Here is an 18492-nt window from a genome sequence, read left to right on the forward strand (position 1 = left end):
TTTAGGGTTTTTTGAAAAAAACACCCGAATCCAAAACACACCCGAATCCGACAAAAACAATTCGGTGAGGTTTTGCCAAAACGTGGTCGAACCCAAAACACGGCCGCGGAACCGAACCCAAAACCAAAACACAAAACCCGAAAAATTTCAGGCGCTCATCACTAATTTATACCCCTCTCTAGAAGAACGTCACCTCTGTATATTGTATAGTAGGAAGGCACCGGGGCAGTTGCTTCAACAGAGGGAGTGCCGACCTTTCCAGTTTTATATATATATATATATACTGTAAAATAGCCCGGCACTCACTAGATGCAATATGCAAAGGTCCTGGGTGCCCTCCGTGCTAATGATGATAGGAAGAAAGGAATCAGCGGCACTCCAGGGTTTAGTCAATCAAAATGAGTGTATTCAAAGCATCACAAGATACATTACAAAACCGACGTTTCGGGGCCCGTCGCCCCTTCTTCAAGGTGTATGTGATGTGTGTTAAGAGCTTACCTTATAAGCCGTGAAAAACCCGCCAACCACACGTGAGGACGGACGCTCCAGGGAGCGCGATGGAGACAGAGTGGCCGGCGGCGTCCGTCCTCACGTGTGGTTGGCGGGTTTTTCACGGCTTATAAGGTAAGCTCTTAACACACATCACATACACCTTGAAGAAGGGGCGACGGGCCCCGAAACGTCGGTTTTGTAATGTATCTTGTGATGCTTTGAATACACTCATTTTGATTGACTAAACCCTGGAGTGCCGCTGATTCCTTTCTTCCTATATATATATATATATATATATATTCTACAGAATTCAGTGCCACGGTATGCTGAGGCGCTATTTACACGGTATTATTCACAGTATAGGCAGCTCCCTCCACTACAGTATGCAACTCAATGCAGGCTTCTGCACCTCCCCTCACGATCACTCATTAGTATTTATTCCCACTGAGCTTACTGTATGCCTGTACCAAAGCACCTCCCCCAGCCATGTTGCCGCCCTTATATATATATATATATATATATATAAGACAGTGATGCAAACTGCAATGTCCTGGTGGCCTAGTGGTGAGCTTCCTGTCCTGACTGCTACATTATCTCCTGTGGCGTTTTCAATGTCACGGCAGTCATATAACTTCCACTTACTGGTCAAACCTCCCAAACACCAGCGTTCTAGTATTTCTTCCCAATCCCTAACCCTAATCCCTTCCCATTACCCTAACTCTAGTGCCTAACCTTAGCCTCTGCCCCCCCAAGTGCCTAACTCTGCCATCCGCATCTTAATCCAAATGTTAACATTTCATCTGTTGACATTTTAACAATGTCAACAACACCATAACTATTGACATTTTACTGTTGACATTATGAATGTCAAGATAATTATTGCCAAACGTTTTACAGTAAATACCATATATAGTGTGTGTGTGTGTGTGTGTGTGTGTCTGTTTATATATACAGCACAGTGGTGGAACTACCACCAGTGCAAGTGGTGCCTTGCACTAGAGCCCGCCACTGTCAAGGGGCCCAAAGCCAGCGCGGCATGTAATGAGTCAAACTGACTCATTACATCCCGCCTGCTGCCGTGTGCTGCAGGCCGCCACCTCCGAGGACAAGAGCACAGGTACGCAGCGGCAACGGGGGGAAGGAGGAGGGAGCCGCAATAGCGCAGTGTAATTGGTGGAGGCGCTGCTGCAGCTGTCCCTCTCCTTCCACATAGGCTGGCCACCACTGAGAATGCTGGGATGCGCTTTTCTCATCACAGCGGCGTAGGACAGCCTATGTGGAAAGAGAGGTACAGCTGCTGCAGCGCCTCCACCAATTACACTGCGCAGCTGCGGCTCCCTCCTCCTCCCCATCCCCCCGTGGCCGCAGCGTACCTGTGCTCTTCTCCTCAGCGGTGAGTCCCCCTCTCTCCTCCTCCTTCTCCCCTGCCCGGGATTCGCCAGAAGCTGCTGCACCGAGGAGCCTTACTGCCAGCGGAGACAGTAATTATAATCTATTCTTTCTATCTATCTATCTATCTATCTATCTATCTATCTATTCTGTCTGTCTGCCATAATGTGTAAAAAGGGGACGCTGTCTGCCGTAATGTGTAAAAAATGGGACACTGTCTGCCGTAATGTGTAAAAAGGGGGACTGTCTGCTGTAATGTGTAAAAAAGGGGACTCTGTCTGCCGTAATGTGTAGAAAGGGGACACTGTCTGCCGTAATGTGTAAAAAAGGGGACGCTGTCTGCCGTAATGTGTAAAAAAGGGGACGCTGTCTGCCGTAATGTGTAGAAAGGGGACGCTGTCTGCCGTAATGTGTAAAAAAGGGGATGCTGTCTGCTGTAATGTGTAAAAAAAAGGGACGCTGTCTGCTGTAATGTGTAAGAAGGGCACATTGTCTGACGTAATGTGTAAAAAAGGGGATGCTGTCTGCCGTAATGTGTAAAAAAGGGGACGCAGTCTGCCGTAATGTGTAAAAAGGGGACGCTGTCTGCCGTAATGTGTAAAAAAGGGAACGCTGTCTGCCATAATGTGTAATAAAAAGGGGACGCTGTCTGCCGTAATGTGTAAAAAGGGGACGTTGTCTGACGTAATGTGTAAAAAAGGGGACGCTGTCTGCCGTAATGTGTAAAAAAGGGGACGCAGTTTGCCGTAATGTGTAAAAAGGGGACGCTGTCTGCCATAATCTGTAAAAAGGGGACGCTGTCTGCCGTAATGTATAAAATAGGGTACTCTGTCTGCCATAATGGGTAAAAAGGGGATGCTGTCTGCCGTAATGTGTAAAAAGGGGACGCGGTCTACCGTAATGTGCAAAAAAGGGGACGATGTCTGCCGTAATGTGTAATATAGGGGACGCAGTCTGCCGTAACGTCTAAAAAGGGGACGCTGTCTGCCGTAATGTGTAAAAGGTGGACTCTGCCATAATGTATAAAAAGGGGAATCTGTCCGCCGTAATATGTAAAAGGGGCTCTACCTGGTGTAGTGGCACTACTGTGCAGCGAAATTTGAATAATGGAGATTACTGTGCACCGTTATATGTATTGGTGTTATTTTGTGGCCACACCCCTTCCCCATGAAGCCACGACCCTATATTTCTTGCACGCGCCTACGGCACGCACTGCCCCTGTTTTACATAGAGAGGGGGCTCCAATGCCGTTTCTTGCACACAGCGCTAAAATGGCTAGTTACGGCAATTTTGCTAGGTATCCATTTCCCTGGCCCTGAGCAGGTCCCCCTCACCAGATCCTTTCCAGGGGTGAGGGGGTGGACTTGGACGGGATGAGGTGGCGGTGAGCCCAAAGCATTTTGTTGCACCTGGGCCTCACCGTTTGCTGGCTCCGCCACTGATACAGCATATGTGTGTGTGGAAAGTCTACTACACTTTTGTTCTGTATTTGAATATTTCAGACACTTTATTCCTCTTTTGTACATAAAACGTGATTGTGATAGATAGCTGTGTCATTTCTGTTATGAATAGAAACTTCTGCAATTTTATGATAAAAGAATCTTAGAAGACATTGCATCTTTGGTATATTCAGTGATGAATTTTATTCCACTGAGAGTGGTTTCTTTCTTTACTGGACAGTTGATGTCAAGCATTAACTTTTGATTATAGAAACAGTCTAATCCAACAATGATTTAACCTAACCTGTTTGTTGGAAAAGCCTTCTTGATACATTTCATTTGTAATTTGCTGTTATAATGTCTCTGTATTTTCTCTTCACTATTTCTACTCTTGGAATATTTCCTACACTGTGCAAGTGAATTGGCGATGTCTGTTTGTTTTCTATATAGAACAATGAAGATTGTTTTCATCTTTCTACAGTAAACAGGAATTTCTAGGAAGTTGATAAAAATGTCCATTATATATTTGATAAGATGTGTACTGTATTAAAAAAAAAAAAAATTCTTGAAGTCCTCCCCAGACTCATGTCAAAGCAACATTACTGTATATAGGGGGTAATTCTGAGTTGATCGCAGCAGGATTTTTGTTAGCAGTTGGGCAAAACCATGTGCACTGCAGGGGAGGCAGATATAACGTGCAGAGAGAGTTAGATTTGGGTTAGTGATGAGCGGATTCCCCCCGAACTTCACGCTTTTTACACGGGTCCGAGGCAGACTCGGATCTTCCCGCCTTGCTCGGCTAACCCGAGCGCGCCCGAACGTCATCATCCCGCTGTCGGATTCTCGCGAGGCTCGTATTCTATCGCGAGACTCGGATTCTATATAAGGAGCCGCGCGTCGCCGCCATTTTCACACGTGCATTGAGATTGATAGGGAGAGGACGTGGCTGGCGTCCTCTCCGTTTAGAGTAGACTAGAGAGTAGTAGAGAGTAGAGACACTTGATTTACTAATTTTGGGGAGCATATTAGGACGGAGTACTACTTGCTGATAGTGTGACCAGTGACCACCAGTTTAATTAATCCGTTCTCTGCCTGAAAAAAAAAGATACACAGTGTGACACAGTCACATACCATATCTGTGCTCAGCCTCAGTGTGCCCTCAGTGTGCTGCATCATCTATGTAATACTGTATATCTGACTGTGCTGAGTGCTCACTGCTCACACAGCTTAATTGTGGGGGAGACTGGGGAGCAGTTATAGCAGGAGTACATATTTTAACAGTGCACACTTTTGCTGCCAGAGTGCCACTGCCAGTGCCAGTGTGACTGACCAGTGACCACTGAACACCAGTATATTGTGATTGTCTGCCTGAAAAAGTTAAACACTCGTCGTGTGGTGTTTTTATTCTATAAACGCATTCTGCTGACAGTGTCCAGCAGGTCCGTCATTATATAATATATACCTGTCCGGCTGCAGTAGTGATATATATATATATTTTTTATATCATTATCATCCAGTCTATATTAGCATTTCAGTAGACGCAGTACGGTAGTCCACGGCTGTAGCTACCTCTGTGTCGGCAGTCGCTCGTCCATCCATAATTGTATACCACCTACCCGTGGTGTTTTTTTTTTCTATCTTCTTGATACTAGTAGCTTACTTTAGGAGTCTGCAGTGCTGAGCTGACAGTGTCCAGCAGGTCCGTCATTATATAATATATACCTGTCCGGCTGCAGTAGTGATATATATATATATTTTTTATATCATTATCATCCAGTCTATATTAGCAGCAGACGCAGTACGGTAGTCCACGGCTGTAGCTACCTCTGTGTCGGCAGTCGCTCGTCCATCCATAATTGTATACCACCTACCCGTGGTGTTTTTTTTTTTTTTCTATCTTCTTGATACTAGTAGCTTACTTTAGGAGTCTGCAGTGCTGAGCTGACAGTGTCCAGCAGGTCCGTCATTATATAATATATACCTGTCCGGCTGCAGTAGTGATATATATATATATTTTATATCATTATCATCCAGTCTATATTAGCAGCAGACACAGTACGGTAGTCCACGGCTGTAGCTACCTCTGTGTCGGCAGTCGCTAGTCCATCCATAATTGTATACCACCTACCTGTGGTGTTTTTTTTTTTTCTATCTTCTTGATACTACTAGTAGCTTACTTTAGGAGTCTGCAGTGCTGAGCTGACAGTGTCCAGCAGGTCCGTCATTGTATAATATATACCTGTCCGGCTGCAGTAGTGATATATATATATATATTTTTTATATCATTATCATCCAGTCTATATTAGCAGCAGACGCAGTACGGTAGTCCACGGCTGTAGCTACCTCTGTGTCGGCAGTCGCTCGTCCATAATTGTATACCTACCTGTGGTGGTTTTTTTTTTCTATCTTCTTCATACTAGTAGTTTAGAAGTCTGCAGTGGTGACAGTGTCCAGCAGGTCCGTCATTATATAATATATACCTGTCCTGCAGTAGTGATATATATATATTTTTTATATCATTATCATCCAGTCTATACTAGCAGACGCAGTACGGTAGTCCACGGCTGTAGCTACCTCTGTGTCGGCAGTCGCTAGTCCATCCATAATTGTATACCACCTAACAGTGGTGTTTTTTTTTCTTCCTATCTTCTTGATACTACTAGTAGCTTACTTTAGGAGTCTGCAGTGCTGAGCTGACAGTGTCCAGCAGGTCCGTCATTATATAATATATACCTGTCCAGCTGCAGTAGTGATATATATATATTTTTATATCATTATCATCCAGTCTATATTAGCAGCAGACGCAGTACGGTAGTCCACGGCTGTAGCTACCTCTGTGTCGGCAGTCGCTCGTCCATCCATAATTGTATACCACCTACCTGTGGTGTTTTTTGTTTTTTTTTCTATCTTCTTGATACTACTAGTAGCTTACTTTAGGAGTCTGCAGTGCTGAGCTGACAGTGTCCAGCAGGTCCGTCATTATATAATATATACCTGTCCGGCTGCAGTAGTGATATATATATATATATATATATATTTTTTTTTTTTTTTTTTATATCATTATCATCCAGTCTATATTAGCAGCAGACGCAGTACGGTAGTCCACGGCTGTAGCTACCTCTGTGTCGGCAGTCGCTCGTCAATCCATAAGTATACTAGTATCCATCCATCTCCATTGTTTACCTGAGGTGCCTTTTAGTTGTGCCTATTAAAATATGGAGAACAAAAATGTTGAGGTTCCAAAAATAGGGAAAGATCAAGATCCACTTCCACCTCGTGCTGAAGCTGCTGCCACTAGTCATGGCCGAGACAATGAAATGCCAGCAACGTCGTCTGCCAAGGCCGATGCCAAATGTCATAGTACAGAGCATGTAAAATCCAAAACACCAAATATCAGTAAAAAAGGACTCAAAAATCTAAAATAAAATTGTCGGAGGAGAAGCGTAAACTTGCCAATATGCCATTTACCACACGGAGTGGCAAGGAACGGCTGAGGCCCTGGCCTATGTTCATGGCTAGTGGTTCAGCTTCACATGAGGATGGAAGCACTCAGCCTCTCGCTAGAAAAATGAAAAGACTCAAGCTGGCAAAAGCACAGCAAAGAACTGTGCGTTCTTCGAAATCACAAATCCACAAGGAGAGTCCAATTGTGTCGTTTGCGATGCCTGACCTTCCCAACACTGGACGTGAAGAGCATGCGCCTTCCACCATTTGCACGCCCCCTGCAAGTGCTGGAAGGAGCACCCGCAGTCCAGTTCCTGATAGTCAGATTGAAGATGTCAGTGTTGAAGTACACCAGGATGAGGAGGATATGGGTGTTGCTGGCGCTGGGGAGGAAATTGACCAGGAGGATTCTGATGGTGAGGTGGTTTGTTTAAGTCAGGCACCCGGGGAGACACCTGTTGTCCGTGGGAGGAATAGGGCCATTGACATGCCTGGTGAAAATACCAAAAAAATCAGCTCTTCGGTGTGGAAGTTTTTCAACAGAAATGCGGACAACATTTGTCAAGCCGTGTGTTGCCTTTGTCAAGCTGTAATAAGTAGGGGTAAGGACGTTAACCACCTCGGAACATCCTCCCTTATACGTCACCTGCAGCGCATTCATCATAAGTCAGTGACAAGTTCAAAAACTTTGGGCGACAGCGGAAGCAGTCCACTGACCAGTAAATCCCTTCCTCTTGTAACCAAGCTCACGCAAACCACCCCACCAACTCCCTCAGTGTCAATTTCCTCCTTCCCCAGGAATGCCAATAGTCCTGCAGGCCATGTCACTGGCAATTATGACGAGTCCTCTCCTGCCTGGGATTCCTCCGATGCATCCTTGCGTGTAACGCCTACTGCTGCTGGCGCTGCTGTTGTTGCTGCTGGGAGTCGATGGTCATCCCAGAGGGGAAGTCGTACTCGTAAGACCACTTTTACTACTTCCACCAAGCAATTGACTGTCCAACAGACCTTTGCGAGGAAGATGAAATATCACAGCAGTCATCCTGCTGCAAAGCGGATAACTGAGGCCTTGGCATCCTGGGCGGTGAGAAACGTGGTTCCGGTATCCATCATTACTGCAGAGGCAACTAGAGACTTGTTGGAGGTACTGTGTCCCCGGTACCAAATACCATCTAGGTTCCATTTCTCTAGGCAGGCGATACCGAAAATGTACACAGACCTCAGAAAAAGACTCACCAGTGTCCTAAAAAATGCAGTTGTACCCAATGTCCACTTAACCACGGACATGTGGACAAGTGGAGCAGGGCAGACTCAGGACTATATGACTGTGACAGCCCACTGGGTAGATGTATGGACTCCCGCCGCAAGAACAGCAGCGGCGGCACCAGTAGCAGCATCTCGCAAACGCCAACTCTTTCCTAGGCAGGCTACGCTTTGTATCACCGCTTTCCAGAATACGCACACAGCTAAAAACCTCTTACGGCAACTGAGGAAGATCATCGCAGAATGGCTTACCCCAATTGGACTCTCCTGTGGATTTGTGGCATCGGACAATGCCAGCAATATTGTGTGTGCATTAAATCTGGGCAAATTCCAGCACGTCCCATGTTTTGCACATACCTTGAATTTGGTGGTGCAGAATTATTTAAAAAACGAGAGGGGCGTGCAAGAGATGCTGTCGGTGGCCAGAAGAATTGCGGGACACTTTCGGCATACAGGCACCACGTACAGAAGACTGGAGCACCACCAAAAACGCCTGAACCTGCCCTGCCATCATCTGAAGCAAGAAGTGGTATCGAGGTGGAATTCAACCCTCTATATGCTTCAGAGGTTGGAGGAGCAGCAAAAGGCCATTCAAGCCGATACAATTGAGCACGATATAGGAGGTGGAATGCACCTGTCTCAAGCGCAGTGGAGAATGATTTCAACGTTGTGCAAGGTTCTGCAACCTTTTGAACTTGCCACACGTGAAGTCAGTTCAGACACTGCCAGCCTGAGTCAGGTCATTCCCCTCATCAGGCTTTTGCAGAAGAAGCTGGAGACATTGAAGGAGGAGCTAACACAGAGCGATTCCGCTAGGCATGTGGGACTTGTGGATGGAGCCCTTAATTCGCTTAACAAGGATTCACGGGTGGTCAATCTGTTGAAATCAGAGCACTACATTTTGGCCACCGTGCTCGATCCTAGATTTAAAACCTACCTTGGATCTCTCTTTCCGGCAGACACAAGTCTGCTGGGGTTCAAAGAACTGCTGGTGACAAAATTGTCAAGTCAAGCGGAACGCGACCTGTCAACATCTCCTCCTTCACATTCTCCCGCAACTAGGGGTGCGAGGAAAAGGCTCAGAATTCCGAGCCCACCCGCTGGCGGTGATGCAGGGCAGTCTGGAGCGACTGCTGATGCTGACATCTGGTCCGGACTGAAGGACCTGCCAACGATTACGGACATGTCGTCTACTGTCACTGCATATGATTCTCTCCCCATTGAAAGAATGGTGGAGGATTATATGAGTGACCGCATCCAAGTAGGCACGTCAGACAGTCCGTACTTATACTGGCAGGAAAAAGAGGCAATTTGGAGGCCCTTGCACAAACTGGCTTTATTCTACCTAAGTTGCCCTCCCACAAGTGTGTACTCCGAAAGAGTGTTTAGTGCCGCCACTCACCTTGTCAGCAATCGGCGTACGAGGTTACATCCAGAAAATGTGGAGAAGATGATGTTCATTAAAATGAATTATAATCAATTCCTCCGTGGAGACATTGACCAGCAGCAATTGCCTCCACAAAGTACACAGGGAGCTGAGATGGTGGATTCCAGTGGGGACGAATTGATAATCTGTGAGGAGGGGGATGTACACGGTGATATATCGGAGGATGATGATGAGGTGGACATCTTGCCTCTGTAGAGCCAGTTTGTGCAAGGAGAGATTAATTGCTTCTTTTTTGGTGGGGGTCCAAACCAACCCGTCATTTCAGTCACAGTCGTGTGGCAGACCCTGTCACTGAAATGATGGGTTGGTTAAAGTGTGCATGTCCTGTTTATACAACATAAGGGTGGGTGGGAGGGCCCAAGGACAATTCCATCTTGCACCTCTTTTTTCTTTCATTTTGCTTTGCGTCATGTGCTGTTTGGGGGGTGTTTTTTGGAAGGGCCATCCTGCGTGACACTGCAGTGCCACTCCTAGATGGACCAGGTGTTTGTGTCGGCCACTAGGGTCGCTTAGCTTACTCACACAGCTACCTCATTGCACCTCTTTTTTTCTTTGCGTCATGTGCTGTTTGGGGAGTGTTTTTTGGAAGGGCCATCCTGCGTGACACTGCAGTGCCACTCCTAGATGGGCCAGGTGTTTGTGTCGGCCACTAGGGTCGCTTAGCTTACTCACACAGCTACCTCATTGCGCCTCTTTTTTTCTTTGCGTCATGTGCTGTTTGGGGAGTGTTTTTTGGAAGGGCCATCCTGCGTGACACTGCAGTGCCACTCCTAGATGGGCCAGGTGTTTGTGTCGGCCACTAGGGTCGCTTAGCTTACTCACACAGCTACCTCATTGCGCCTCTTTTTTTCTTTGCGTCATGTGCTGTTTGGGGAGTGTTTTTTGGAAGGGCCATCCTGCGTGACACTGCAGTGCCACTCCTAGATGGGCCAGGTGTTTGTGTCGGCCACTAGGGTCGCTTAGCTTACTCACACAGCTACCTCATTGCGCCTCTTTTTTTCTTTGCGTCATGTGCTGTTTGGGGAGTGTTTTTTGGAAGGGCCATCCTGCGTGACACTGCAGTGCCACTCCTAGATGGGCCAGGTGTTTGTGTCGGCCACTAGGGTCGCTTAGCTTACTCACACAGCTACCTCATTGCGCCTCTTTTTTTCTTTGCGTCATGTGCTGTTTGGGGAGTGTTTTTTGGAAGGGCCATCCTGCGTGACACTGCAGTGCCACTCCTAGATGGGCCAGGTGTTTGTGTCGGCCACTTGGGTCGCTTAGCTTAGCCATCCAGCGACCTCGGTGCAAATTTTAGGACTAAAAATAATATTGTGAGGTGTGAGGTGTTCAGAATAGACTGAAAATGAGTGGAAATTATGGTTATTGAGGTTAATAATACTTTGGGATCAAAATGACCCCCAAATTCTATGATTTAAGCTGTTTTTTAGGGTTTTTTGAAAAAAGCACCCGAATCCAAAACACACCCGAATCCGACAAAAAAAATTCGGTGAGGTTTTGCCAAAACGCGTTCGAACCCAAAACACGGCCGCGGAACCGAACCCAAAACACAAAACCCGAAAAATTTCCGGTGCTCATCACTAATTTGGGTGGGGTGTGTTCAATCTGCAATCTAAATTGCAGTGTAAAAATAAAGCAGCCAGTATTTACCCTGCACAGAAATAAAATAACCCACCAAATCTAACTCTCTCTGCACATGTTATATCTGCCTCCCCTGCAGTGCACATGGGGGGTGATTCCGAGTTGTTCGCTCGCTAGCTGCTTTTAGCAGCATTGCACACGCTAGGCCGCCGCCCTCTGGGAGTGTATCTTAGCTTAGCAGAATAGCGAACGAAAGATTAGCAGAATTGCGAATTGAAATTTCTTAGCAGTTTCTGAGTAGCTCGAGACTTACTCCTACACTGCGATCAGTTCAGTCAGTTTTGTTCCTGGTTTGACGTCACAAACACACCCAGCGTTCGGCCAGCCACTCCCCCGTTTCTCCAGACACTCCCGCGTTTTTCCCTGAAACGCCTGCGTTTTTCCGCACACTCCCATAAAACGTCCAGTTTCCGCCCAGAAACACCCACTTCTTGTCAATCACACTCCGATCACTTCAACGATGAAAAATCTTCGTTCGGGCGTTTCGTAGGCGCGGAATCTTCGTTCGGGCATTTTCGTAGGGGGCGGAATGGCAGCGTTCGGCTGCCGTTTCGTAGGCGCGGTCCGGCCGATGAGGTGTGGCCGGACCGAACAGGGGGCGGGCCGCAGCGGCTGCGTGACTTCACACGCAGCCGCTGTGGGCCGGGGAGCGAGGAGTAGCTCCCGCCCAGCACGCTAAAGCTGCGCTGATCGGGAGCTACTCTTAAAGTGCAAACGCATCTTTACACTTCTGCGGGGGGGGGGGGGGGGGGGCTGGAACTGACATGCGGGGCGGGCTAGCCCTTTGCTGGGCTTCCCCCCGCATGTCAGTGTGAATGATCGTAGCTGTGCTAAATTTAGCACAGCTACGATCACCTCGGAATGTCCCCCATATTCCCTTTTAATTGATTCAAATCACTTTCTAATGTTTCTATAGTATATCAATATCATATTACTGAATACAGGGTGATTCAGAAGTCACAGTACACCCTTTTGTTTCCAAAACTGTGCAGGACATAGGAAAACTGACTTAGATTTAAGAGGGACGATTTCAAGATGGCGCCCATGTTCGGTACATACCTTATAAGATAGCCCACCTCACCCATACCTTAATGGAGTATTCAGTTTTGCTGTTTCTTGCACAGTTTTTGAAACAAAAGGGTTTACTGCGACTTTTGAAACACCCTGTATATTAAATCAAGCAGCAAAAAATAGGTTGGAGGACAGAACAAAGTATAGGGGTTGATTTATCACCATCTGCATCTGAGGATGCGGATTTGATGTTTGATTATTGATTACATTGCATGGATGTTTCAATAATCGCATGCCGGGACAAAGCTTGTGAGAAAGTTCTGTGCCTGCGATGCCAGTCCGCAGCATTATCGGGGTATTTATCGTAAAAAATTCCCCTGATTATGTGCTCCACATACGCCATTGCCTGACATCACCGATACTACCACTGGCACTCCCCACCCTATTGCGACAACCCGCGCCACAACACCCAACCCCTCTATGACAGTTCATACTCACCAGGCGCGGATCAGTGATTGAAGCTCCTGGAGGGCTGCCAGTCATCAGGACTCCCTGCTCCTGTGACCTTTGGTGCTGTAAAATGAGCTGTCGCTTTGCAGCATCACTTTACTGCACCGGGAGTCACAGGAGCGGCAGGAAACTCAGATCTGCTGGCTCCCGGCACTGCTTTCTCAGGGCTCACTGCAGTATTTTTTTCACAATTTGTTTTTGTAAATTTGGCCAGATCGCATTTCCCATTATAAGTATGAAAAATGCTATCTTGGTTACTAAAAAAAAGTGAATTGAAGCCCTTTATTGCATCCAGGTGATACTAAAATAATGTGAAAAGGGTGTGAAAACACCAATTTTCATATTATTTTAGTAAAAAAAATTGATAATGCCCGATAAAGAGAGCCCCCAGTAAAGCACCTTCGAAAAACTGAGCCCAAAACAAAGACTGCCAGTTGAACAATTATCGCATATTATTGACTAGTTTTGTGTATTTTTTGGACTTATCATTCACCAGTTCTCCCCTTTCAACCTCAGCTGGACATCTGCTTTCCCAGCTGTAGCAATCTTAGCCCCTGGCCATGGACTGCGTCGTCTTCTGTATGCTCAGCTGTTCCATCCATCGGTTGCAGCAGTATTCTAAAATTTATTGATATGATGGTCTGGAAAAATATAAATGTTATTTTAGAGAAATAAAAGCTTCTCTGTATTATCTGGCACTGGCCAGCTTGCAAAGAAATACCATTCTGTAGACCCTCCTAACCTTGCCCCATTTTGAACTCATCTAGTGAGGTACAGTAGTAGATGAAACAATAGTATACTGTATTCAATTACATGTTTAATAATTTTGGATTGAGATATTGGAACATGATTTCTCTGTTGTATTCACGGAGCAACGTATTGAGAGTCTCAGTACTAGTACTGGCACAAGTAATATATCTACTAGTAAAAGTCATCTAAGAAGATAGTCTAAGACATGATCCTCCAATAACACTCCTGTACTCATAATTTTCAATATATAAATATATAAATATAGATGGATATGGAAATCTGGATAATGCCGAAAACTTTATTTGATACCCTTACTAATACATTCAGTGCAGAAATTTGTGTTGCCTTCTAAGACATATTTTGCGTCACAAAATATTTTTAAATCAAGAGCACTTGATCAAAATTGTCAAAATCTGAACCTTCCTTGCTGGGCAGGAATGTAGTAATTAATTGGTGCTCTTCTGAAAATTCAATTTTCCACAATAGATGCTCCCAATTGGTCTAAATTTGATGCTTCTTGTTGTCCTGGAGTTTTTAATGAGAGGTAAAAAACTTCAGATTAAATGGGCAGATGTATTAAGCCTGGAGAAGTGATAAAGAGGTAATAAGTGGAAGGTGATAACGCACCAGGCAATCAGCTCCTACTTGTGAATAGTGATGTGCACCGGAAATTTTTCGGGTTTTGTGTTTTGGTTTTGGATTCGGTTCCGCGGCCGTGTTTTGGATTCGGACGCGTTTTGGCAAAACCTCCCTGAAATTTTTTTGTCGGATTCGGCTGTGTTTTGGATTCGGGTGTTTTTTTACAAAAAACCCTCAAAAACAGCTTAAATCATAGAATTTGGGGGTCATTTTGATCCCATAGTATTATTAACCTCAATAACCATAATTTACACTCATTTTCAGTCTATTCTGAACACCTCACACCTCACAATATTATTTTTAGTCCTAAAATTTGCCCCGAGGTCGCTGGATGGCTAAGCTAAGCGACCCAAGTGGCCGACACAAACACCTGGCCCATCTAGGAGTGGCACTGCAGTGTCACGCAGGATGGCACTTCAAAAAAATTGTCTTCAAACAGCACATGATGCAAAGAAAAAAAGAGGCGCACCAAGGTCGCTGTGTGACTAAGCTAAGCGACAAAAGTGGCCGACACAAACACCTGGCCCATCTAGGAGTGGCACTGCAGTGTCAGACAGGATGGCACTTAAAAAATAGTCCCCAAACAGCACATGATGCAAAGAAAAATGAAAGAAAAAAGAGGTGCAAGATGGAATTGTCCTTGGGCCCTCCCACCCACCCTTATGTTGTATAAACAGGACATGCACACTTTAACGAACCCATCATTTCAGCGACAGGGTCTGCCACATGACTGTGACTGAAATGACTGGTTGGTTTGGGCCCCCACCAAAAAAGAAGCAATCAATATCTCCTTGCACAAACTGGCTCTACAGAGGCAAGATGACCACCTCATCTTCATCCTCCGATTCCTCACCCCTTTCACTGTGTACATCCCCCTCCTCACAGATTATTAATTCGTCCCCACTGGAATCCACCATCTCAGATACCTGTGTACTTTCTGGAGGCAATTGTTGGTGTATGTCTCCACGGAGGAATTGATTATAATTCATTTTGATGAACATCATCTTCTCCACATTTTCTGGAAGTAACCTCATACGCCGATTGCTGACAAGGTGAGCGGCTGCACTAAACACTCTTTCGGAGTACACACTGGAGGGAGGGCAACTTAGGTAGAATAAAGCCAGTTTGTGCAAGGGCCTCCAAATTGCCTCTTTTTCCTGACAGTATACGTACGGACTGTCTGACGTGCCTACTTGGATGCGGTCACTCATATAATCCTCCACCATTCTTACAATGGTGAGAGAATCATATGCAGTGACAGTAGACGACATGTCAGTAATCGTTGGCAGGTCCTTCAGTCCGGACCAGATGGCAGCACTCGCTCCAGACTGCTCTGCATCACCGCCAGCGGGTGGGCTCGGAATCCTTAGCCTTTTCCTCGCACCCCCAGTTGCGGGAGAATGTGAAGGAGGAGCTGTTGATGGGTCACGTTCCGCTTGACTTGACAATTTTCTCACCAGCAGGTCTTTGAACCTCTGCAGACTTGTGTCTGCTGGAAAGAGAGATACAACGTAGGTTTTAAATCTAGGATCGAGCACGGTGGCCAAAATGTAGTGCTCTGATTTCAACAGATTAACCACCCGTGAATCCTGGTTAAGCGAATTAAGGGCTCCATCCACAAGTCCCACATGCCTAGCGGAATCGCTCTGTTTTAGCTCCTCCTTCAATCTCTCCAGCTTCTTCTGCAAAAGCCTGATGAGGGGAATGACCTGACTCAGGCTGGCAGTGTCTGAACTGACTTCACGTGTGGCAAGTTCAAAGGGTTGCAGAACCTTGCACAACGTTGAAATCATTCTCCACTGCGCTTGAGTCAGGTGTATTCCCCCTCCTTTGCCTATATCGTTGGCAGATGTATAGGCTTGAATGAACAAAAGAGAGGAAATCTGCACAGGATATGACGATTTCAGTTCAGTAAATTTGATAATATAAATATTTGTTTAACCAACATAAATGCCTACTACTGATAATAAATTCGGCAAATGGTTGGTGGTGCTCCAGCAAGATAGTTATGACAACTATGAAACAGCAAATATGGGCCTTTGAAGAGAACAAAGGACCAAAAAAGGAAAACGATAGGCCTTTTCCTGGGCACACTTGTCAGGATTGAAATGATGAAATTATTAAAAATTAACTTTTATTGGTATATACTTAAGAAAAAATGAGAGCAGGCATTAATGTTTAAAGAGCATAAATATTTGCCAGTACCAATGTACCTGTTGTAGGCAAAATCATATTAAAGATGAGCGAAAATATATGGACCCTCATCCGTAAAGAAATTCAAGCATATCCTCCATAGAAAGGAATTTAGATGGATGAGGTCACTACCTCGATTCCGATATGATATGATAAATACTATTGACCTGAGATCAGATTGATGTGTTGAGTTCCAAATTGCTTAGGCTGTTGGAGAGTAAAATACCTACGGTACCTAGTATTCCCTGGTGGTTCCCCATCCAGGTACTGACCAGGCCCTGCAGTGCTTGGCTTCCAAGATCAGACGAGTTTGGGCATACTCAGTGCGGTCTGACCGTAGGTAAATTTTGTCTCCTAGGCGCACTGTTTTCCGATTGTATTGGAACCCAAGATCAATCAAAATTGAATAAGTGTTGAATTGTATGTGGTCAGAAATGAATGATGGTAATGGTATAATAGACTTAATGGATTTTTGTACTGGGAAGTCTGATCGGTAGTGTTCTGACTTCAGGCAGTAATTCTGGCTATACAGTTATGAGATAAATAATACCAAAAAATAATAATGAAAATAACACGAGCCGATAGGTTTTATGCCAGGAGGTCTGACCAATAGTGATCTGAATTCGACCATCAAATGCTGACTGGGCAGTCTGTAAATTGACACTACAAAAAAACACACAAATGTGCTCCCAATCAGCCTAAGAGAAAAGAGGGTTTGATAATGCCCTCTCTGAAATGCTCAAAAACAATAAGAGAGATGTGTCAATAGTATGGTCATTGTCAGTGACATTAAATGAAAGCATATATGGTAATAGTCAAATGCATTGTCCATTGCATGAGGGTTGCTCCTCCCCTATCCTTATCCAGTAATAGTGTACAAAAAGGAGAAGAAGAAGTAGTTAAGCATAATAATCATGAAAATATAAATAGGTAATTGTGTATCACAAAGTATGGATTTGCCCCCTTTCCCCTAATAGATGGGGAAGTACATACTGGATCCTGTGGGAATGAACAGGGGGAGCAAAGGTTAGGGCAGGGAGAGCCCGTTTTTGGCTAAAGGCCGAGGGCTGTCTTACCCAGACCTCTATGGGAGACCCTCAGATCAGTGGGCATGCAGGAATCGAGTCTGGAGGCGCCGTGTGCCCAGGAAAAGGCCTATAGTTTTCCTTTTTTGGTCCTTTGTTCTCTTCAAAGGCCAATATTTGTTGTATAGGCTTGAATGGCCTTTTGCTGCTCCTCCATCCTCTGAAGCATATAGAGGGTTGAATTCCACCTCGTTACCACCTCTTGCTTCAGATGACGGCAGGGCAGGTTCAGGACTGTTTGCTGGTGCTCCAGTCTTTGGCACGCGGTGGCTGAATGCCGAAAGTGGCCCGCAATTCTTCGGGCCACCGACAGCATCTCTTGCACGCCGCTGTCGTTTTTTAAATAATTCTGCACCACCAAATTCAATGTATGTGCAAAACATGGGACGTGCTGGAATTTGCCCACATGTAATGCACGCACAATATTGGTGGCGTTGTCCGATGTCACAAATCCCCAGGAGAGTCCAATTGGGATAAGCCATTCTGCGATGATGTTCCTCAGTTTCCGTAAGAGGTTGTCAGCTGTGTGCCTCTTATGGAAAGCGGTGATACAAAGCGTAGCCTGCCTAGGAAAGAGTTGGCGTTTGCGAGATGCTGCTTCTGGTGCCGCCGCCGCTGTTCTTGCTGCGGGAGGCAATACATCTACCCAGTGGGCTATCACAGTCATATAGTCCTGAGTCTGCCCTGCTCCACTTGTCCACATGTCCGTGGTTAAGTGAACATTGGGTACAACTGCATTTTTTAGGACACTGGTGACTCTTTTTCTGACGTCTGTGTACATTTTCGGTATCGCCTGCCTAGAGAAATGGAACCTAGATGGTATTTGGTACCGGGGACACAGTACCTCAAACAAGTCTCTAGTTGCCTGTGAATTAACGGTGGTTACCGGAACCACATTTCTCACCACCCAGGCTGACAAGACCTGAGTTATCCGCTTTGCAGCAGGATGACTGCTGTGATATTTCATCTTCCTCGCAAAGGACTGTTGGACAGTCAATTGCTTACTGGAAGTAGTACAAGTGGTCTTCCAACTTCCCCTCTGGGATGACGATCGACGCCCAGCAGCAACAACAGCAGCACCAGCAACAGTAGGCGTTACACTCAAGGATGCATCGGAGGAATCCAAGGCAGGAGAGGACTCGTCAGACTTGCCAGTGACATGGCCTGCAGGACTAATGGCTTTCCTGTG

The 18492-nt window shown here is 45.8% G+C and overlaps 1 pseudogene; it reads right to left on the reverse strand.

Moving 5' to 3' along the window:
* Nucleotides 1–16441: 16441 nt before the first annotated feature.
* On the reverse strand, nucleotides 16442–16560 carry LOC134968047 (5S ribosomal RNA; annotated as a pseudogene).
* Between the last annotated feature and the right edge of the window lie 1932 nt (nucleotides 16561–18492).

The sequence above is a fragment of the Pseudophryne corroboree genome, chromosome 10 (genome assembly GCF_028390025.1).
Source record: "Pseudophryne corroboree isolate aPseCor3 chromosome 10, aPseCor3.hap2, whole genome shotgun sequence".
Lineage (NCBI taxonomy): Eukaryota > Metazoa > Chordata > Amphibia > Anura > Myobatrachidae > Pseudophryne > Pseudophryne corroboree.